Below are 23,340 nucleotides of genomic sequence, written 5' to 3' on the forward strand. Positions count from 1 at the left end.
TTGCAGGATGAGAGGGTTCTTCGTCCTGCACTAGAGCCGCCTCCTATGCTGGCGGATCCGCAGGTTGAGAGGGTTCTTTGTCCCGCACCAGAACCGCCTCCGATGCGGGAGGATCCGCGGGATGAGAAGGTTCTTCGTCCTGCATCAGAGCCGCCACCAACACTACACCCCCCCCCTGCAACCCTCCCTTTTGGTTTCAAGTTTTGCGGCCAGAGTCCGCACCTTTGGGGGGGTACTGTCACGTCCTGACTATAGAGTGGTCTTATTTTCTATGGTAGAGATGGTCAGGACGTGACTAGGGGGTTTATCTAGTTTATTTTTCTATGTTATGTTCTAGTTCCTTTTTTCTATGTTGGGGTTTTGGTATGATTCCCAGTTAGAGGCAGCTGGTCATCGTTGTCTCTAATTGGGGATCACATTTAAGGAGTTGTTTTTCCCACCTGTGTTTGTGGGAGATTATTTTTGGGTTAGTGCATGTAGCACCTCTTCGTCACAGTTTGTTGTTTTGTTTATGGTTTATTGTATGTCTGGCATAGCTTCACATTAAAATTTAAATATGTGGAACGATACCCACGCTGCGCTTTGGTCCGTTCCTACACACAGACGTGACACTAATAGTCTTGGTTATAGGAGAAATAAGAGAAGTGTAGAGAAGAGATGAGATGCGGAAAGATGACCATATACAATCTACTAGATGACCATTTACAGCTCAAGGCAAAATGCATCATCGTGACATCGTTGCTCTGTCTCCCATCATGATACAATACAGTCAATGCATTCTAAGCACCTCCCACATTCCATTCCTCTTCATACCAGGGGTTTAATTTCCGTTTGACTTCGGTTTGACTTCCAGCCCGTCGCGATGCTTCACTAAATCAGGGAAGAAGGCGATGTTGCTAAATATGGATCAAATTTGTTGAAATTACTAAATGACATTCACAGAATTTGTAAGCTACAGCAAGGTGTTGGTGAGAAATTGAAGGATTCTTTTTTTAACCTCTTACATCTAGACGTTCCGCTAGCGGAACACCTGCTCCAATATCCAATGATAGGCGTGGCGGGAATTACAAATTCCTCAAAAATACAAAAACTTCAATTTTTCAAACATATAACTATTTCACAGCATTTTAAAGACAAGACTCTCCTTTATCTAACCACACTGTCCGATTTCAAAAAGGCTTTACAGCGAAAGCAAAACATTAGATTATGTCAGCAGAGTACCCAGACAGAAATAATCAGACACCCATTTTTCAAGCTAGCATATAATGTCACAAAAAACAAAACCACAGCTAAATGCAGCACTAACCTTTGATGATCTTCATCAGATGACAACCCTAGGACATTATGTTATACAATACATGCATGTTTTGTTCAATCAAGTTCATATTTATATCAAAAACCAGCTTTTTACATTAGCATGTGACGTTCAGAACTAGCATTCCCACCGCAAACTTCCGGTGAATTTACTAAATTACTCACGATAAACGTTCACAAAAAACACAACAATTATTTTAAGAATTATAGATACAGAACTCCTTTGTGCAATCGAGGTGTCCGATTTTAAAATAGCTTTTCGGTGAAAGCACATTTTGCAATATTCTGAGTACATAGCCCGGCATCACAGGGCTAGCTATTTAGACACCCAGCAAGTTTAGCCTTCACCAAAGTCAGATTTATTATTAGAAAAATGTTATTACCTTTGCTGTCTTCGTCAGAATGCACTCCCAGGACTTCTACTTCAATAACAAATGTTGGTTTGGTTCAAAATAATCCATCGTTATATCCAAATAGCGGCGTTTTGTTCGTGCGTTCAAGACACTATCCGAAGTGTAAATAAGGGTCACGAGCATGGCGCAATTCGTGACAAAAGATTTCTAAATATTCCATTACCGTACTTCGAAGCATGTCAACCGCTGTTTAAAATCAATTTTTATGCCATTTTTTCTCGTAAAAAAGCGATAATATTCCGACCGGGAATCTACGTTTAGGTAAACAGACGAAAGAAAACAAGGCATGGGGTCGACGCGGGCACGAGCCTGAGTCTCACAGTACTGTGACCAGCCACTACCCAAACGCGCTACTTTTTTTCAACCAGAGCCTGCAAAGCCACGATTCAGCTTTTTGCCGCCTTCTGAGAGCCCATGGGAGCCGTAGGAAGTGTCACGTAACAGCAGAGATCCTCTGTAATGGATAGAGATAATCAAGAAGGGCAAGAAATTGTCAGACAGGGCACTTCCTGCATGGAATCTTCTCAGGTTTTGGCCTGCCAAATGAGTTCTGTTATACTCACAGACACCATTCAAACAGAGTGTTTTCTATCCAAAGCTAATAATTATATGCATATTCTAGTTTCTGGGCAGGAGTAATAATCAGATTAAATCGGGTACGTTTTTTATCCGGCTGTGAAAATACTGCCCCCTAGCCATAACAGGTTAATGAGTGTTTCCACAGCATTGCCGCTACAAAGCTTATTTTTCATTTAAATAACATGGCTGGTTAGCTAGCTAGCATTTGAGCCTCCTGGCTAGCCTGTAACGCATGGTTGTTATTACGTTGTGTAACAGAGCAAAAGGCCTATGTACAGTACTTGTCATTTTGTTGAAGTTGGCTAGCTAGGTAATGGTTTGAGGAGAACAAGTTAAATGAGCTGCTTTTCCTTAAAATGTCTAATATAAAGCTAGCTAGTTGTTGTTCTAATGCAATGACCATGAAATGTTACAGCCACAAAATCATAATCAAGCATCTGCAGACCAGTGAGGAGGAAAGACCTATAGAACAGTGGTCGCCATCACTGTACGTCTAATATATATTTGTAATCATGTATTTCTTTGAGCCTCCTTTTGTCATTGAAATGCTTATCCTGATCGTGTTGGCGTGTTGATACACATTTTTATATATTTACAAGCACAGCCCTGATTGGTGGATAGAATCATCTAGACTCTAGAGCAGTGGCCACCAACCAGTCGATCTTCAAGGTATTCCTAGTCAATCACCAAATATTTCTGTCGAAAAGCCAATGATAAAGGCTAAATTGAGTGCACCTACTGCGTTCGGATTGCTCGGATTGCTCAAAACACTGTGCCTACAGAGCTTCCACAACCCCGGCCAAAACTAAATTTGATACTAGCCTGTGTAAGATGTATTAACTTTTAAAACCATGACCACAGAGAGACTGTCAAAGAATACAGCAAAGAACTGATCTTTTCAGGAGTGAGTTCATGTTTAAAGTTTTTATTCAGCACTGTCAACACTGTTTTTATTCAACACTATTACGAAACATAAAACGCGCTTCTCCTTACATCCACTCACGCTGCATCTGCATGAGTAGGCAAGTGTATCGATAGCCCTTTGTTTTTATTATTATTAGCAGCAACTCGTCATATATATTTTCATATCAAGGAATATTTCACTTTCTCTGGTCATAGGAACAAGATTTGTGTATGAGGCAGATGCGGTGCGACTTGAGTTTCACCATCGGAAGACAGTGTCCCCTCTCTCTGGTCAGGCTCACCAGAGGAAAGGAAAGAGAGAGCAGGGACCTTGAGGGGTGGACCGTCTGCTGCTCTCTCCCTCCCTCCGCTAAGACTAATGCCGTGTTCAAAACAACTGGGAACTTGGAAATCTCTGACTTCAGTGTATTCAAGACAATTGGGGAGGTTGGAAAAAAATTTGATCCGATTGGGAAAAATGGTTTTAAACGTTCTTCCAACTCGGAATTCCAAGTCGGAAACTCCAAGTCCGACTTTCCGACCTGAAGATCACTGATGTCATGATTTGACCTAGTTAATTTTTAAAAGAAAGTTCCCAGTTTTATTGACAGCACAATGACCATGACAGGCACCATCAGTCCAGTAAAATAAAAAAGCAAATGATTTACATTTTTGCTCTGCAGGACCTCGCAAGTGTTGAACCAACTGATTTATTTTGTTATCAAAGCTCGAGTTCTGAAATATAATATGGTCTGAGAAGAACGATTTTGGCAGGCCAGGCATATAGCCAATATGCTGTGATAATGTTTTAGGCCTACTGCCCAAACCTCATTCCTACATAACTGTTTTTGTTAGGTTAATGTTCCATTTTTTTAAGTCATGTTAAAATAAATATCTGAGGGATAGATCTCGGCTTGCTTTTTGACTGCGAAAGGTTTGTGCCCACTGCTGTAGAACAATTTAAACTAGCTAGTTATTATTTTATATTGACATTTTAGTCATTTAGCAGACGCTCTTATCCAGAGAAAATAGGGTTGAGTGCCTTGCTCAAGGGCACATCAGATTTATCGCCTAGTCAGCTCGGAGATTCAAACCAGCGACCTTTTGGTTATTGGTCCAAGCTCTTAACCGCTAGGCTCCCGTTGTGCCCCCATTATATATCAGAGACATTTTCAGGAAAAGCAGGGATAGAGAAAGCTAGTAGAAGTAACATTATTATTTGAAACCACCACATGCACATTATCTGTATCTGTATTATATTCCATATTATGTTTTAATCTAGTTGTACTGTATTGCTATCCTATGGGGATGGCCGAATTACACTTTTGGAACCCTTTTTTCTAAGAGTGTATGTGTGTGTCTATGCACACAAGCGTGTGTGTGTGTGTGTTAAATGTCTCCCAGGACTCCTACCACAATCACTTTGTGTCCATCCCTTGTTGTGACCTTGATATAAGACGTCTTACAATCCCCCTTTGGGCATGTTCCAAATCCACGCTGCTGTTTTTCAATTGGCATTATAATGGTGGGGTTTCTTCTTCTTTCTCCTCTCATCCTCAGGACACAGGGTCCCTCTCTGCAGCTCTTCCTGCAGATTCGATCATTGCAGGAACTTTTAGTTGCAGCCAAAGTGACTTTTATATAAGATGATTATAATACATAGCCTAAAGAGGAATTATAGTAGACCACAACTAACATTGATGTCTAATAATTTAAACCATAAAATGCTGGAGAAGTAGGAAGTTATGTGATATATGATAATGCTGGATAATATGAATAGACTGCACAACATTTTAAAAACAGTTTCGCTCACAATACATGAATCATGTAGATAGTTGCATTTAGTAGCACTTACAAACTCTCCCTGAGGATACCCCGAAATGTTTATTTCTATTCTCCTCTCAGTTATCTCTGTTGTTGTTATCATTTTAGTATGCTGTGAAAATGCCCCATTAGGAGCTGAAAAATAGTAGGCCTTTCTCTGATCATGTACACAGGCAGCTCTGTTTGGGAGAAGTTATTCTCCTTCCTAGAGGCTCTCTAATCCCTGAGGTAGAAATCTTCATAAAACGAAGCCGACAGTCACAGCCCTAGCCTAGCCCCTCTAGCCTCCTTTTATCTAGCCTAAGGATTCAGTTATTTGCATGACAATATAGTTCTATCTTCACACTCATAATGTTAATAACGGCATTAGTGCATACACTGTAATTGCTTCCCCTGCTTTAATGATATGCTACTCCACATTCATTGTACGTTCTGCCTTTATAAAAAAAAAATTATTTATGTGTGCACACACGCACACATACTCATGCATGCAGTATTGAAACACAAAGAAGCACTCAAAGTCATACAAGGCATACCAGGCACAGGCTTCTGAACAACTCATCTGAACAATTCATACGATTGCGCGCAGTCTATCATTTAGCACCATTGCAAAGATAGAATGTTTGGAGATGGGATGGAATAACTCTGTACATTTTTTAGACTCCGCTAAAAGCTTAGTAAGATATATATATATATACACAGTATAAAGTCGGAAGTTTACATACACTTAGGTTGGAGTCATTAAAACTCGTTTTTCAACCACTCCACAAATTTCTTGTTAACAAACTATAGTTTTGGCAAGTCGGTTAGGACATCTACTTTGTGCATGACGCAAGTAATTTTTCCAACAATTGTTTACAGATAGATTATTTCACTTATAATTCACGGTTTGCAACTGCACATGAGGACAAAGATTGTACTTTTTGTAGAAATGTCCTCTGGTCTGATGAAACAAATATAGAACTGTTTGGCCATAATGACAATCATTATGTTTGGAGGAAATGGGGGAGGTTTGCAAGCCAAAGAACACCATCCCAACTGTGAAGCATGGGGTGGCAGCATCATGTTGTGGGGGTGCTTTGCTGCAGGAGGGACTGGTGCACTTCACAAAATAGATGGCATCATGAGGCAGGAAAATGATGTGGATATATTGAAGCAACATCTCAAGACATCAGTCATGAAGTTAAATCTCCATAAAACATTGTCAGGAGAATGGCCTTACTGAAGAGCTCAGTGACTTTCAACGTGGCACCGTCATAGGATGCCACCTTTTCAACAAGTCAGTTTGTAAAATTTCTGCCCTGCTAGAGCTGCCCCGGTCCACTGTAAGTGCTGTTATTGTGAAGTGGAAACATCTAGAAGCAACAACGGCTCAGCCGTGAAGTGGTAGGCCACACAAGCTCACAGAACGGGACCTCCTACTGCTGAAGCGAATAGTGTGTAAAAATCATCTGTCCTCGGTTGCAATACTCACTATCGAGTTTCAAATTGCCTCTGGAAGCAACGTCTGTTCGTTGGGAGCTGGAGTGGTGTAAAGCTTGCCACCATTGGACTGAATGGAAACGCGTTCTCTGGGGGGATGAGTCCCGCTTCACCATCTGACAGACCAATGGACAAATCTGGGTTTGGCAGATGCCAGGAGAGCGTTACCTGCCCGAATGCATAGTGCCAACTGTAAAGTTCGGTGAAGTAGGAATAATGGTCTGGGGTTATTTGTCATGGTTCGGCCTAGGCCCCTTAGTTCCAGTGAAGGGAAATCTTAAAGCTACAGCATACAATGACATTCTAGATGATTCAGTGCTTCCAACTTTGTGGCAACAGTTTGGGGAAGGCTCTTTCCTGTTTCAGCATGACAATGCCACCGGGCACAAAGCGAGGTCCATATAGAAATGGTTTGTTGAGATCGGTGTTGAAGAACTTGACTAGCCTGCACAGAGCCCTGACCTTAACCCCATTGTACACCTTTGGGATTAATTGTAACGCTGACAGCGAGCCAGGCCTAATCTCCCAACATCAGTACCTGACCTCACTAATGCTCTACTAGCTGAATGGAAGCAAGTCCCCATAGCAATTTTCCAACATCTAGTGGAAAGCCTTCCCAGAAGAGTGGAGGCTGTTTAAGCAGCAAAGGGGGGACCAACTCCATATTAATGCCCATGATTTTGGAATGAGATTTTCGACGAGCAGGTGTCCACATACTTTTGGTCATGTAGTGTAACTTACAGGTGGGGATCACTAATTCACTTATGATGTTATGCTATTCGCCATTCATTAGCATGTGATAACTGTAACACAACTGTTTGTGGGATTTATAGTGAAGGGAATGATGTAATACACCAACTCATCTACGACAAGATATTCTGTCCTCCTCCTTCTACGGAAGGATGTTTTGGATTGGCACTGATAGACATGCACGTACACACATACAAATACACACGCACGCACGCACGCACACACACACACACACACACACACACACACACACACACACACACACCATCTTGTCTCGTCCTCATGTGTCCTCCTCAGACCTCCTCTTGTGGCTTTGTGACTTTAAGGTCGGTGTGAGTTGTTTGTTTGACATCCCTACCTATGGCAGGACAAGACAGCCCAGACCCAGCCTCCCTTCGGGGTTAGGTGTCCTTGTTTGTGTTTACCCAAGCACAGCACTTGTATTGTGAACAGAAACATTGCTGTTGCATAATTCACAGTAGGAAGGTAGCTGCTGCCTCAAGAGAGGCAGGTAATGGGGCAGCATAATGGGGCTCTCGCCAGTAGCGTAGCACAGTTTCAAATTTTTTGCCATGGGGTAGAGAGAACAATTGCAGTTTTATAGCTAATGTTCTGCTATTCTACACATTTTGCCATGAGGCTGAGAGAAAATGCTGCAGTTTTAAAGCCCATTTCCTGTAGTAATAATAATAAGAAAATGTATGGCTGATGACGTGTTCATATGCTTTCTGGGGGGCCGACCTCCGGGGGTGTTTGCTACGCCAGTGGCTCTCGCTGCACTGGAGCCCGGGAGGCAAACTGACGGTTTGGCTTGGAGCATGCAGTGCAAAAAGTACACAGTCTACACACCCACCCCATGCCAGTGTCATCAAATGTATTTCCTTTTTTTGCTGGCCCTTGTACTGGAGCTACTGCCTTTCTGCTATAAGATGATACAATATATAACATCGTCCCAGACTCTTTATGCATAGGTCTTCAAATGTATTTTTACCTGGGGGAGGCACAGACTAAAATCAGGTGTTTACATTAATAAGTGAGCCAATGTCAGTCGATCATTAACTGCCTCCCTGCATGGAAAGCATCTGTTGTCACGTCCTGGCCAGTAAAAGGGTTAATTGTTATTGTAGTTTGGTCAGGACGTGGCAGAGGGTATTTGTTTTATGTGGTTCAGGGTGGTGTGTTAGTTAGGAGGGCGTTTGATTTATTATTTCCGGGTTTTGAGTTATGGTCTATGTTTATGTATTTCTATGTGTAGTCTAGTGAGTGTGTTTCTATGTTGAGTTAATTGGGGTGGACTTCCAATTGAAGGCAGCTGTTTGGTGTTGCCTTTGATTGGAAGTCCTATATTAGTTGGGTGTGTTTTGTCTTGTATTTGTGGGAGATTGTTCTGTGTTTAGCCTTGTGCCTTGCCAGACTGTCTGTGGATCGGTCGTTCTCTTGTTTGTTGTTTTTGGTGTTCATTTTGATTTAATAAATGTTCAAAATGAACAAACACAGTCCTGCTGCATTTTGGTCCTCCTTCACCGACGATAACCGTGACATCTGTCTGTCATCATAAATCAATGCTGCTCTTTATTAAACCGTTGGGGTTTGTAAGGAATTTCTTCTGGAGGTTTTCAAGGGCTCTCGAAGGTTGCTGACTGACTCACCTATTTGCATCTGTCAATCACACATGCGCGCACGTACACACAGACACACACACGCTGATAATTAATCAACTGCTCAAATGAGGACCTAGTCAGTTATGTCAGTGCTAGTCACTCAGGATATTGTCATTAAGTTTCAAGCGTAAGCCAGATACAGTAGCTACGAGCAGCTACAGTAGCTAGCTATAAGAGGATCCAGTTTCAAACACATTCCCTTTGGATCTCTGCATCAGTGTAAACATCAGTAAGGTTTAGGGGCATGCTTTTATGAAAGCTCGGGGCACAGTAGTAGATCTATGGAAATGTGTCAATAGAGTTGTAGGATCTTACTTTGATTACTCTTTTGTTGCTGAGAATGTTCCTGCACGGCAGGTAGGGTTAGGGCGGTATCCAGATTTTCATATCGTCAAACCGCCTTCTCTCACCCCAGGATATACGGTATTACCGATTTAGTACACAAGGGGGCGCCAAAGAAACACAAAAAAGCCCATTGGGCGTCAATGACCAGAATGCTAACATAATTTAAAAAAATATATGAATTGCAAAGACAGGCAATCCAGCTCATAAAGTTAAACATATATAGGTAGGAGCTACCGAATGTTATTTTCGACATTTACAAGCGAATGTGAACGAGTGGCATTGTGCAAATGAAAAGTTTGGACGCATGCAGTACTAGATCTTCAGCAGTGTGCCCGCTGTGTCTGTGTGGAGTCTGGAGTCACTAGGGCAACGGGCCTGCTTGCTCTGCTTGGAGAAGAAGGGGGAGGAGCAGACGTGCGAGAACGGTGAAGAGAAAAAACGCAAGGAAATCAAGATGGAAGTGGCAGCTGTGCAAATAACTCATCCAAAGGGCTTTGCCTTCTCAAACACGGCAGAAAACTAACACAATATGATGCCTAGTCACCTTATTAATTCAACCACTTACTTAGATGGCAAGTTAAACTAGGGGTTGTGTTAAAGGCATAATTCTGAATTTTTTATGCAGGAAAAAAAGATAAAACGCTTAAGAAATATCTTACAGTGTTTTGTAAGCACAGATCTAAAATGCTTCTTATTGTAATTTCTGCTCAGCACCAGACTAATTCTATGCTTCAGTTGCACTTCTAAACTTTGATGAGAATTCACGAACGGGCATTCTATCAGCAGACAACACTCTGACTGATGTGTAGCTCATTTTCTCTGGTTCTTTTCTCAGGAGTAGCAAGCCTATTTTTCTCTGGTAAAATGCAAAATTAACTTTAAGCAAAACATTATGAAATGTAGCCGGCTACATTATTTCCATAATAGGCGTAAACATCAGAACTTTGATGGCCATGCATCGTTTTTGCTTTTTCATTGTAAGCTCATTTACTTGTGTGTCTGCCAGCCAAATAGCGTTGCGTTTCTGTTATCATCTGATGAAAAGGAAGCTATTTTATGCCGAATGTGTTGCACTAATGTATTTTCTGATCACTCTACGTCCCTGATCACTGTATTCAAGAAAAAAACACTTGACTTTCAATACGAAAACGACCCCTGTCAATACACAGCTGGACTCACCTGCTTCGACTTTCTCTTGTTGTGCTATTTACAAACAAACACGTGACTGGCTCAACTGTGCTGGGGAACTAAGTAAGCTTCATAATGTAAAATAATGTGACAGGTGAAATAAGAACACAATCTGCTTTATCTCCTAACGTATTGCACACGTTGACTGCAAGTATTATAAAGATGTATTGAAAAACTTAAAATAAATCGTTTTTAACGGTATTTACGGAATTGAAAAACCATCCCTGGCTATTTCCAAATACCCTGGTATACGGTGTATATGGTATACGTCCAAGTCTAACAGCAGGAAGTGTACACTTGTAGTGTATTCAATGTTTGAAAAGGCTTCTGACTTGATTTGCCCTAACGAAAAATGGGCCAACCCCTACAAAAAATGTCCATTAATTATAATCCGCATAATAATTCACATTTCCTTTTACTGCAGGATTATTTTCCTGCTGTAGAAAACTGGCTCAAATGAAGATCTTACATCTGTACAGTGGTTTAAGAAACTGATAGAAGAAGCAGAGAAAATAGCTTTTTCTGAATGGGTACAAAGGGGGGATTCCATTGTGAGATAATAGCTTTCTCGTGGAGATGTGATTGTCTCTGCTGTTGTTGCCTCCTGCATACTAGGCGGTCGTTCAGTGACTGCTTAGTGTAGGCTCATTAGTATGGGTGTCAATGCCTTCCCTCTCCTTCAGCTAAACCTGCCTGCCATGCCAGGCCCTGTTACTGTAATGGAGCTGCTGCTGCTATGCTGCTGCTATTGCCGCATTGTCCCCGGATGGCCGGAGTGCAGATCCCCTGTTTGTCATTTCCCAAGGATATGATCATTTGAGAATGTGTGTGTGCATGTATTGAGTGTGGAGAGATAAAAGTTTAAGTCTCCTTTCCTTCCTCCAGCTGGTGATGAAATGCTTCAGTATTTAAGGAGCTCATTAAGTTTTGTGGCATTAGTTAATAACACTACTGTATGTGTGGCACCATGTTCCTATTGCGGATCCCTCTGTCCAGCAATTAGTGTGTATGACTAGAAGTGACAGACCACCATCTGGTACATCTGTTCTATAGACTGTGGACTGGTAGGCATCTTCTTTCGGGGGTCTTTGTATGCATCCCAAATGGCACCCTATTTACCCCATTTCTTACGGGTCCTGGTCAAAAGTAGTGCACTAAATAGGGAATACTACTTTGTGAAGTACAGTGAAACATTGTGCAGCCATTCAGACTTCAGTGCCATGGTCAGAGACCTGGCAGTGTATAACCAGGACAACAACCTCTCCCTCAACGCAAGACAAAAGTGCTGATCGTGGACTACAGGAAACGGAGGGCTGAGCACGCCCCCATTCACATCAACAGGGCTTTAGTGGAGCGGGTCGAGAGCTTCAAGTTCCTCTGTGTCCACATCACTAAGGACCTATCATGGTCCATACACACCAACACAGTTGTGAAGAGGGCATGACAACGCCTCTCCCCCCTCAGTAGGCTGAAAAGATTTGGCATGGGCACTCAGATCCTCAAAAACTTATACAGCTTCACCATTGAGAGCATTTTGACTGGCTGCATCACCGCTTGGTATGGCAACTGCTTGGCATCCAACCGCAAGATGTTACAGAGGGTGGTGTGGAGCCGAGCTCCCAGCCATCCAGGACCTCTATAACAGGCAGTGTCAGAAGAAGGCTCTTAAAATTGTCAAAGATTCCAGCCACCCAAGTCATAGGCTGTTCTCTCTGCTACCGCACGGCAAGTGGTACCAATGCGCCAAGTCTGGAAGCAACAGGACCCTGAACAGCTTCTACCGCCAAGCCATACGACTGCTAGTAGTTAGTTAAATACTATCTGCATTTAACTTTTTTGACTCATCACATACGCTGCTGCTGCTGTTTACTATCTGTCACTTTAATCCTAGTTATATGTACATATCTACCTCAATTACCTCGTACCTCTGCACATCAACTCGATACTGGTACCCCTTTTATATAGTGGTGGGAAAAGTACCCAATTGTCATACTTGAGTAAAAGTAAAGATACCTTCATAGAAAATGACTCAAGTAAAAGTCACCCAGAAAAATACTACTTAAGTAAAATTCTAAAAGTATTTGGTTTTAAATATACTTAAGTATCAAAAGTAAAAGTATAAATAATTTCAAATTTCTTATAGTAAGCAAATCGGACAGGACAATTTTCATAATTTTTACAGATCGCCAGGGGCACACTACAACACGCATACATAATTTACAAACGAAGCATTTGTGTTTAGTGAGTCCTCCAGATCAGAGGCAGTAGGAATGACCAGGGATGTTCGCTTGATAAGTGAGTGAAATGGACCATTTTCCTGTTCCGCTAAGCATTGACAATGTAACGAGTACTTTTGGGTGTCAGGGAAAATGTATGGAGTAAAAAGTACACAAATTCTTAAGGAATGTAGTGAAGGTAAAGTAGTGCAAAATATAAATAGCCAAGTAAATTAAAGATACTTTAAAAAACTACTTAAGTAGTACTTAAGTATTTTTACTTAAGTACTTTACACCACTGCTTGTAAATAACCAAGTCATCGTTACTCATTGTGTATTTATTATTACATGTTTTACTTTTCTATTATTTCTCATTTTCCTTTCTCTGCATTGTTGGGAAGGGCCCGTAAGCATTTCACTGTTTGTAAACAACAGGTGTGGACTAAGCATGTTACGAATAAAATACATTTGATTTGATTTGCTACCTCTGTTGGCTGTGGATCAAGCCCCAGGGTAGAGGAAGTGTGCCAATGATTTTACTGTAATGCACAATATAACTGCTTTTGGGAGGAGGGCGGGAGGGAGGTGCACTGCACACAATTCTCATAACATAAAACAACGAAATCTGAGAGCAAACTGCCAATGATCACTGAGTGATTTGTGAGTGTGCGTGTGTAGTTCTGCAATCATTCTTAGATTGACTCATTTCTTGCTGTGTTACTGTATATGTTGCCTTCCTCCAGGATTTGTTGCATAAGATACAGAAATATAAAAGCTTCAACATGACATTAAGACAGCTGGCACGTCTTTGATCATGCTCTTCATTGACACCTCGGTATCAGACATGATGACATATTCCTTCTGGTTAAATATAATTGTGTTTCAAGCACTTCTTGTCTGTGCACCCTTTACTTTCACATTCCTAAAGGTATGGGCAGCACAGTAGGTCATCTGATGAAAGAAAATATATGAATGGATGGATGGATGGATGGATGGATGGATGGATGGATGGATGGATGAATGGATGGATCACCTGGGTAAAGTTAGTGAGTGAAAAAGTATGGTGTGTTCCATCTTTGTGAGCAGCCTGATCATCTCTCTGTGTCTTGCCAAGGCTAGAGGATAACTCTCTCTCTCCATCCATCCCTCCTTCTCTCTCCATCTTTCCCTCCCTCTCTCGCTGCCTATTTCCTCATACATGGCATCGCTTCAATCAGCCCTTGTCTCCATGACGATCGGATGAGGTTCCACTGTATTTACAATGTCACCTCAGTACAGCAGCAGTGTCTAATGTAAGCAGTTTTTAACAGTGGTGGATATTAATGTTTTGGCCTGCCTAGGGTTGCAAAATTCCAGGAACTTTCAATAAATTCCCTTTTTTTCCTGAAATCCCGGTTGGAGGATTCTTGGAATCAAATCAAATCAAATTGTATTTGTCACATGCGCCAAATACAACAGGTACATTACAGTGAAACACTTACTTACAAGCCCTTAACCAACAATGCTTTAAGAAGTTAAGAAAATAAATTACAAATAATTAACAGCAGCAGTAAAATAACAATTGCGAGGGTATATACAGGGGGTAACGGTACAGAGTCAATGTACGGGGGCACCGGTTAGTTGAGGTAACTGAGGTAATATGTACATGTAGGTAGGGGTAAAGTGACTATGCATAGATAATAAACAGAGAGTAGCAGCAGGGGTCTGAGTAGCCCTTTGATTAGTCTTAGGATTGGGGGTAGAAGCTGTTAAGAAGCCTTTTGGACCTACACTTGGAGCTCCGGGTACCGCTTGCCGTGTGGTAGCAGAGAGAACAGTCCATGACTAGGGTGGCTGGAGTCTTTGACAATTTGTAGGGCCTTCCTCTGACACCGCCTGGTATAGAGGTCCTGGGCAGGAAGCTTGGCCCCAGTGATGTACTGGGCCGTATGCACTACCCTCTGTAGTGCCTTGCGGTCGGAGGCCGAGCAGTTGCAAGACCAGGCAGTGATGCGACCCGTCAAAATGCTCTCGATGGTGCAGCTGTAGAACCTTTTGAGAATCTGAGGACCCATGCCAAATCTTTTCAGACTCCTGAGGGGGAAGAGGCTTTGTCGTGCCGTCTTTACGACTGTCTTAGTGTGTTTGGACCATGATAGTTTGTTGGTGATGTGGACACCAAGGAATTTGAAGCTCTCAACCTGCTCCACTGCAGCCCAGTCGATGAGAATGGGGCGTGCTCGGTCCTCCTTTTCCTGTATTCCACAATCATCTCTTTTGTCTTGATCACGTTGTGGGAGAGGTCGTTGTCCTGGCACCACACAGCCAGGTCTCTGACCACCTCTCTATAGGCTGTCTCATCGTTGTTGGTGATCAGGCCTACCAAGGTAGTGTCATCGGCAAACTTAATGATGGCGTTGGAGTTGTGCCTGGCCATGCAGTCATGAGTGAACAGGGAGTACAGGAGAGGACTGAGCACGCACCCGAGGGGCCCCCGTGTTGAGGATCAGCGTGGCGGATGTGTTATTGCCTACCTTTACCACCTGGGGTGCGGCCCATCAGGAAGTACAGGATCCAGTTGCAGAGGGAGGTGTTTAGTCCCAGGGTCCTTAGCTTAGTGATGAGCTTTGAGGGCACTATGGTGTTGAACACTGAGCTGTAGTCAATGAATAGCATTCTCACATAGGTGTTCCTTTTGTCCAGGTGGGACAGGGCATTGTTGAGTGCAATAGAGATTGCATCATCTGTGGATCTGTTGGGGCGGTATGCAAATTGGAGTGGGTCTAGAGTTTCTGGGATAACGGTGTTCATGTGAGCCATGACCAGCCTTTCAAAGCACTTCATGGCTACAGACGTGAGTGCTACGGGTCGGTAGTCATTTAGGCAGGTTACCTTAGTGTTCTTGGGCACAGGGACTATGGTGGTCTGCTTGAACCATGTTGGTATTACAGACTCTTTCAGGGACAGGTTGAAAAGAGAAGACACTTGCCAGTTAGACAGGGCGTGCTTGGAGTACACGTCCTGGTAATCCGTCTGGCCCTGCAGCCTCGTGAATGTTGACCTGTTTAAAGGTCTTACTCACATCGGCTACAGAGAACGTGATCACACAGTTGTCCGAAACACCTGATGCTCTCATGCATGCTTCAGTGTTACTTGCCTCGAATCGAGTATAGAAGTAATTTAGCTCATCTGGTAGGCTCGTGTCACTGGGCAGCTTGCAGCTGTGCTTCCCTTTTTAGTCCCTAATAGTTTGCAAGCCCTGCCACATCCGACGAGCGTCGGATGTGGCAGGGTTGGGGTATGTAGGGCTCCCGAGTGGCGCAGTGGTCTAAGGCACTGAATCCCAGTGCTCGAGGTGACACTACAGACACCCTGGTTCGAATCCAGGCTGTATCACAACCGGCCGTGATTGGGAGTCCCACAGGGTGGCGCACAATTGGCCCAGGGCGGTCCGAGTTTGTCTGGTGTAGGCCGTCATTGTAAATAAGAATTTGTTTACTTGCCTAGTTAAATAATGTTTTCTTTTTTAAATTAAATGTACGTACAGTCACTGTGGAGACGATGTCATCGATGCACTTAATGATGAAGCCAGTGACTGATGTGGTATACTCCTCAATGCCATTGGAAGAATTCCGGAACATATTCCAGTCAACGCTAGCAAAACAGTACTGTAGCTTAGCATCTGCTTCATCTGATGCCTTCTTATTAAGAGGGAATAAGCAGGAAATTCAGAATCCTCCAACCAGGATTTCTGCAAAACAGGGAATTTATTGAAAGTTCCCAGAATTTTTCAACCCTGCCCCAACAATACTGGCAGATGCACTGACAAAGCATTTCACTATAGTTGAGTACCCAGCAAGTCATATGACCCAGACTGAATTGGTATACAAACACTATAAGTCTAAAACGCAATGACTGTCTGGACTGTATTGAACGTTAAACCATTCCATCACGTGTAAACTCAAGATTTTATTCCGTTTTTTTCCCCATTGTCATGCTTTCATAGGACTTTCTATCTCACTATATAACATGCATAATAAACGTGTTTGCTGAGAACGTCACGAAAATGATGCACGCTTCAATGGGGCAGAAGGCCGTGTCTTGTTATGATTGTGGATGGACAGATAGCAAGCAACAACAACAAGAAACTGCCATGTGGTGAATTGTAAGTGGCTTGTTTCAGCTAGTTTTATCCTGTTCTTGATACCATGTTTTGTTTTGAGGTGTTTTAACTGATTTCACGTCGATGCTAACATGGCTAAAATTAGGTATCTAACTAACCAACAACTGTAAGGTGCAACAAGTGCTCATTGTGCAACTTTATTTGTGTTCAATAAACATTGGAGACCAAATATAGTTTACATGAAGTCAACAATCTATGCCAACCCTGTCTGTTTTGCCCCATAGTTGCCCACGTATTGGTTTTGTTGCTAAACAACCAATCCGTCTTCAGTCACTGGAGCGTGCGCAAAACAGCCACCACAAGGCAAGCATCACTAACCATGACTAAGGGAGACACCGTCACTGACACCCCCTTATTTATTTATCATGTCTCCACCATAAGATGTATTGACACACTGTCTTAGTGTTTTTTGATCATGCTTTTGGTCTTATGAGATAAGATGGCTATACATCACCAGCTGACAGGTCTGTGGAACAAGGCCCTCACCTCATCACATTTTCGTTCATCGTGCACCACCGTCTCTGTCTATCTTTCCTTCTCGGTTTGCCCTCTCTGTCTCTCCTTCTTCTCAGAGCATTTTCTATGGTCTCTTCTGGTTTCTCTTTCTCTCACATTCTTCCATTCTATTATTTCTCACTCCTTGCCTGTCTATTACTGTCTACTTCTCTTTCTCTGATACACTATTACTATAGTCTACTCTCTGTCTCTCTCTCTCAATTCAATTTAAGGGCTTTATTGGCATGGGAAACATATGTTTACATTGCCAAAGCAAGTGAAACAGATAATAAACAAAAAATGAACTGTAAACATTACACTTACAAAAATTGCAAAAGACATTTCAAATGTCATATTGTTGTAGTGATGTGCAAATAGTTAAAGTACAAAAGGGAAAATAAATAAACATAAATATAGGTTGTATTTACAATGGTGTTTGTTCTTCACTGGTTGCCCTTTTCTTGTGGCAACAGGCCATAAATATTGCTGCTATGATTGCACACTGTAGTATTTCACCCAATAGATATGGGAGTATATCAAAATTGGATTTGTTTTTTTCAAATTCTTTGTGGGTCTGTGTAATCTGAGGGAAATACAGTTGAAGTCGGAAGTTTACATACACTTAAGTTGGAGTCATTAAAACTCGTTTTTCAACCACTCCCCAAATGTCTTGTTAACAAACTATAGTTTTGGCAAGTCGGTTAGAACATCTACTTTGTGCATGACACAAGTAATTTTTCCAACAATTGTTTACAGACAGATTATTTAACTTATAATTCACTGTATCACAATTCCAGTGGGTCAGAAGTTTACATACACTAAGTTGACTATGCCTTTAAACAGCTTGGAAAATTCCAGAAAATGAGGTCATGGCTCTAGAAGCTTCTGATAGGCTAATTGACATAATTTGAGTCAATTGGAGGTGTACCTGTGGATGTATTTCAAGCCCTACCTTCAAACTCAGTAGCTCTTTGCTTGACATCATTGGAAAATCAAAAGAAATCAGCCAAGAAAAATTGTAGACCTACACAAGTCTGGTTCATCCTTGGGAGAAATGTCTAAACGCCTGAAGGTACCGCGTTCATCTGTACAAACAGTAGTACGCAAGTATAAACACCATAGGACCACGCAGCTGTCATACCACTCAGGAAGGAGATGCGTTCTGTCTCCTAGAGATGAAAGTACTTTGGTGTGAAAGGTGAAAAATAATCCCAGAACAACAGCAAAGGACGTTGTGAAGATGCTGGAGGAAACAGGTACAAAAGTATCTATATCCACAGTAAAATGAGTCCTATATCGACATAACCTGAAAGGCCGCTCAGCAAGGAAGAAGCCACTGCTTCAAAACCGCCATAAAAAAGCCAGACTTTGTTTGTAACTGCACATGGGGACAAAGATCGTACCTTTTGTAGAAATGTCCTCTGGTCTGATGAAACAATTATAGAACTGTTTGGCCATAATGACCATCGTTATGTTTCGAGGAAAAAGGGGGAGGCTTGCAAGCCGAAGACACCATCCCAACCGTGAAGCACGGGGGTGGCAGCATCATGTTGTGGGGGTGCTTTGCTGCAGGAGGGACTGGTGCACTTCACAAAATAGATTTCATCATGAGGAAGGAAAATGATGTGGATATATTGAAGCAACATCTCAAGACATCAGTCATGAAGTTAAAGCTTGGTTGCAAATGACCCCAAGCATACTTCCAAATTTGTGGCAAAATGGCTTAAGGACATCAAAGTCAAGGTAAGCCCTGACCTCAATCCTATAGAAAATGTGTGGGCAGAACTGAAAAAGTGTGTGCAAGCAAGGAGGCCTACAAACCTGACTCAGTTTCTCCAGCTCTGTCAGTAGGAATGGGCCAAAATTCACCCAACTTATCTTGGGAAACTTGTGGAAGGCTACCTGAAACGTTTTAGCCAAGTTAAACAATTTAAAGGCAATGCTACCAAATACTAATTGAGTGTATGTAAACTTCTGACCCACAGAGAATGTGATGAAAGAAACAAAAGCTGAAATAAATCATTCTCTCTACTATTATTCTGACATTGCACATTCTTAAAATAAAATGGTGATCCTAACTGACCTAAGACAGGGAATTTTTACTATGATTAAATGTCAGGAATTGTGAAAAACTGAGTTAAAATGTATTTGGCTAAGGTATATGTAAACATCCAACATCAACTGTATGTCTTTCTAATATGGTTATACATTTGGCAGGAGGTTAGGAAGTGCAGCTCAGTTTCCACCTCATTTTGTGGACAGTGTGCACATAGCCTGTCTTCTCTTGAGAGCCAGGTCTGCCTTCGGCGGCCTTTCTCAATAGCAATGCTATGCTCACTGAGTCTGTACATAGTCAAAGATTTCCTTAACTTTGGGTCAGTCACTGTGGTCAGGTATTCTGCCACTGTGTACTCTCTGTTTAGGGCCAAATAGCATTTTAGTTTGCTCTGTTTTTTGGTAAATTCTTTCAATGTGTCAAGTAATTATCTTTTTGTTTTCTCATGATTTGGCCTCTCTCTCTCAACTTTGTTGAGACCAACATGTCCTTATTTCTGCTCAATCCTTCCTTGTTCCCCCTCACTGCTGTTGCATGGTACTCAGCGAGGGATTGCTCAACCCTTCCTTGTTCCCCCTCACTGCTGTTGCATGGTGCCCAGCGAGGGATTGGAATGTGTGGTTCAGTTAGTTGGTGGGGACAGTCTCCTCTCCAGGGGCCAGGCTTGGCAACAACGGGGCAAGAGTCAGGTGCTCAGGTCCTGGGAGGCAGGCAAGTAGGATGGGGTAGGAGGATATAGTGGATGGGACGGGATGGAGGAGACAGTGAAGGAGGAGAATGAGGAGGAGGGTAGACTGCAGAGTATGGCAGACCATGGAGGAAGCCTCTGTGGGAGTCATCATGATGAGTATGGAGGATAGAGAATCAGGCCTGTGCAGTCTATCTTGCCAGGCCTACTCGCAAGGTTATTTCAGGCCAAGTTTATGCTGCTCTTGTTTTGTACTGACTTGAGCCTTTATACTCTGAGACGTTTACTTACTTCACTTAATTATTCCACGTCATCTAATTTGGGCCATAAGGCAACAATGAGATCCCTTCACTTTTTCTTGTCCTTCTACTACTAGGTTATTCTATCACATTGTGGTACAAAGTTTGAAGCGCATAAAGGGAGGTGAGAAAAGGTGAGAGGAGATTGATGTATTGGACTGTAACTCATTAGCAACAGTTCTTTCCTGGGGTTTGATCCACGGGACATGGACACCACTATTGACTGTACCTGGCCACTTTGTTCCACTGATCAAGGCCTGGCACTCAACATGTGGTCAGAATTGACATACCCTGTTCCATTATCAAAGCCTTTTGGAGGGCGAGGGCACACTGGCACCAAAAAGTGGCTGATCTCTCCCTCTGACTGATCTAGACTTGAAAGAGGAAGTGTAACCTCAACATTATTTATGTGCTCTGGCCCCGATTCCGACCTGAGTTAAAATCCTTAAGAGTCTATTGACGTACCCATGCGTCAATCTAAGTAACATAATAAAAAAATCCCCATCAAAATCTGTTAGTTTAACGAGACATGGGCTGCATCTCAATCCACGGCATCTGCCTATGTCGGCCTTCCACAGGCTACAGCCAATCTACAGCGTGTTTGTCAGACCATGAGACCTCATGAAAACGTCTGTAACAGCCCGAACAGTTTGGCCTAGAAACTAATATGTCCACTCTATGGGGAGATTTTCACAAACACAATGGTGTTCGCCGTTTTGCTCTAAGACCCCCACAAGTGTCACGGGACTTGTCTGATGGTAACCAATATAAAATAAGAGAGGTATGGAGGTAGTTTTGTGCCAACAAACATAAGTGGTTAAATATGTGTCCAAATTTTTTTTAATGTCTCCTAGATATAGGACAGACACTTCAAAACCTTACTGCTTATTATGCATTTTTTGACTGTCTTTTTGCCATTTATGAATGTGTTGTTCAATACATTTCTCTGGGCTATAGTAGTAAAGGCCGAATTCAGTATTTTATCAAAAGAAAATGGTATATATTTTTTTATATCATGGTATGACCATCTTAAAACAATTCCAACAACAATAATATGTTAGCCAAACCCTCCCCTAACCTGGACAATAGTGCGCCGCTTCATGGGTCTCCCGGTCACGGCCGGCTGCGACACAGCCCAGGCACGAACCCGGATCTATAGTAATGCCTCTTGCACTGCGATATAGTGCTTTAGACCACTGCGCCACTCGGGAGGCTCAACCCGCTCAACCCTGGGTTCATTGCCAGAAAGCACTTTATTGTCTACATGTATCAATGGAGGTTATGTCAGCGGCTTATGCCCAGTGCTTCTTATTGAATTTGCTACTTATTTCATTCAATTGTCTGAGTGACCATTACTTATTACAGCCAACTCTATTTTAATGTATCACATCACTCTATCTGAACTCACAGACTGATTAAGCTCGATTTACAAAAGATGCAAATTCAAACACGCAAAGAAAACTGATCCCTATACTCAATGCACCATTATGTTGTTGCAGGATTTACTTTTTAGGACATGATCACAACTCCTCCAGAATCTACCTGTGCCATTCCATCTCTGTGTGTTGCATTGGCCCTGGACATGTAAAGAACATCTTGAGGTAGGTTGAGGGCAATTCCACAGTATCAGAATTGCGCTGACTCAGATTTTTACTTAAAATGTATGCCAAACCATAGAATTCTATCCACAATGACCAATCTTAACAATTTACACATACAATTTTTCAGAAGCACATTTACTGGAAGAACTGTGCTGACAATTTTTTTTTTATGTGACCATGTTTTCCAAGACCTTTGTAAAATATCTGGTCTAAATTATGATTCAACAATGTCTGCAAAAAGAATGGGGTGTCAGCTATGACATGACACCTTGAGTTTGAAAATATCTATTTTGGTTATTGAACTAACAGTAAGTGAAGTGGATGTATCTCCTGTAACAGAATTTCATCATTGGTCCCTGATCTGTACTATACAGAAATGCATAATTATCTGAACCAATCATAGATGTCTATGATTCAAAAGTTTGGACATTAAAGTACAGAATGGTAGAGTAGAATATAGAGTACAGTTCAGTACAATACAGTACAGCAGAGTTCAGTACAGTATAATAGAGTATAGTTCAGTACAGTACATTATCGTGTACTCAACTCTAGTGTGCTCTACTGAACTTTACTCCACTTCATGCTACTCCAATGTACAGTACTGCACTCTACTGTGCTCTACTGTACTGTAATTTACTATAGGCCTACTGTACTGAACTATACTCTACTTTTCTTTACTGTACTGTGCTGTAATGCAGTGGTTCCCAAACTGTGGGAGAGTTAAGTTCCCAAACTTACTCTTGAAGGTTGTAATAGTAGAATGGACAAGGTGCAATTTATAAATTGGGTAGTGCATCATCAGTTCCTCTTGTCATGTCAGTCACTGCAGACCTTAGAGAGCTATTTATAACTGGTCAGAAATGTGCAGATCAACTAGCCCATGTCAGCTAACATTTTTTATTTCGTTTTTTTTAGCCCATAGATAGTTGTCCGTTTTTTGTCATTCATATCACATTACTACACATTAGACATGGCAAAATGTATGGAATTGCAAGAAAATGTGCTTTAAAACTGCACAATTTTCTTTTCACCCCATGACAAAATGTGTAGAATTGCAGGAAATAAGCTTTAAACCTGCAAAATTCTCTCCACCAACAAGGGGTGTGAACAGTTTGTTGGTGGGTGCTCAGTGGGTGACGATGCTGGTTACAGTAAATAGAAAGAGAGGGGGCTCATGGGTATAGATGTAGGATCTTAATTTGATCATTTTTTCTATTCTGGTCAGAGACAGTTTGTGCTGTTCTGTGAAGGGAGTAGTACACAGCGTTGTACGAGATCTTCAGTTTCTTGGCAATTTCTCGCATGGAATAGCCCTCATTTCTCAGAACAAGAATAGACTGATGAGTTTCAGAGGAAAGATCTTT

The 23,340-nt window shown here is 42.0% G+C and overlaps 1 protein-coding gene across 2 annotated transcripts in view; it reads left to right on the top strand.

The window, feature by feature from the left end:
- LOC106566907 (disks large-associated protein 4) overlaps positions 1–23,340 on the top strand; it is a 154,047-nt gene that overhangs the window by 23,399 nt on the left and 107,308 nt on the right. For both annotated transcript variants that reach the window (XM_014135485.2, XM_045693150.1), the window contains exon 2: positions 21,875–21,976. The gene's annotated coding sequence lies outside the window, so the exon portion shown is untranslated. The remainder of the gene's footprint in view (positions 1–21,874; positions 21,977–23,340) is intronic.

This window comes from Salmo salar, chromosome ssa13 (genome assembly GCF_905237065.1).
Source record: "Salmo salar chromosome ssa13, Ssal_v3.1, whole genome shotgun sequence".
Lineage (NCBI taxonomy): Eukaryota > Metazoa > Chordata > Actinopteri > Salmoniformes > Salmonidae > Salmo > Salmo salar.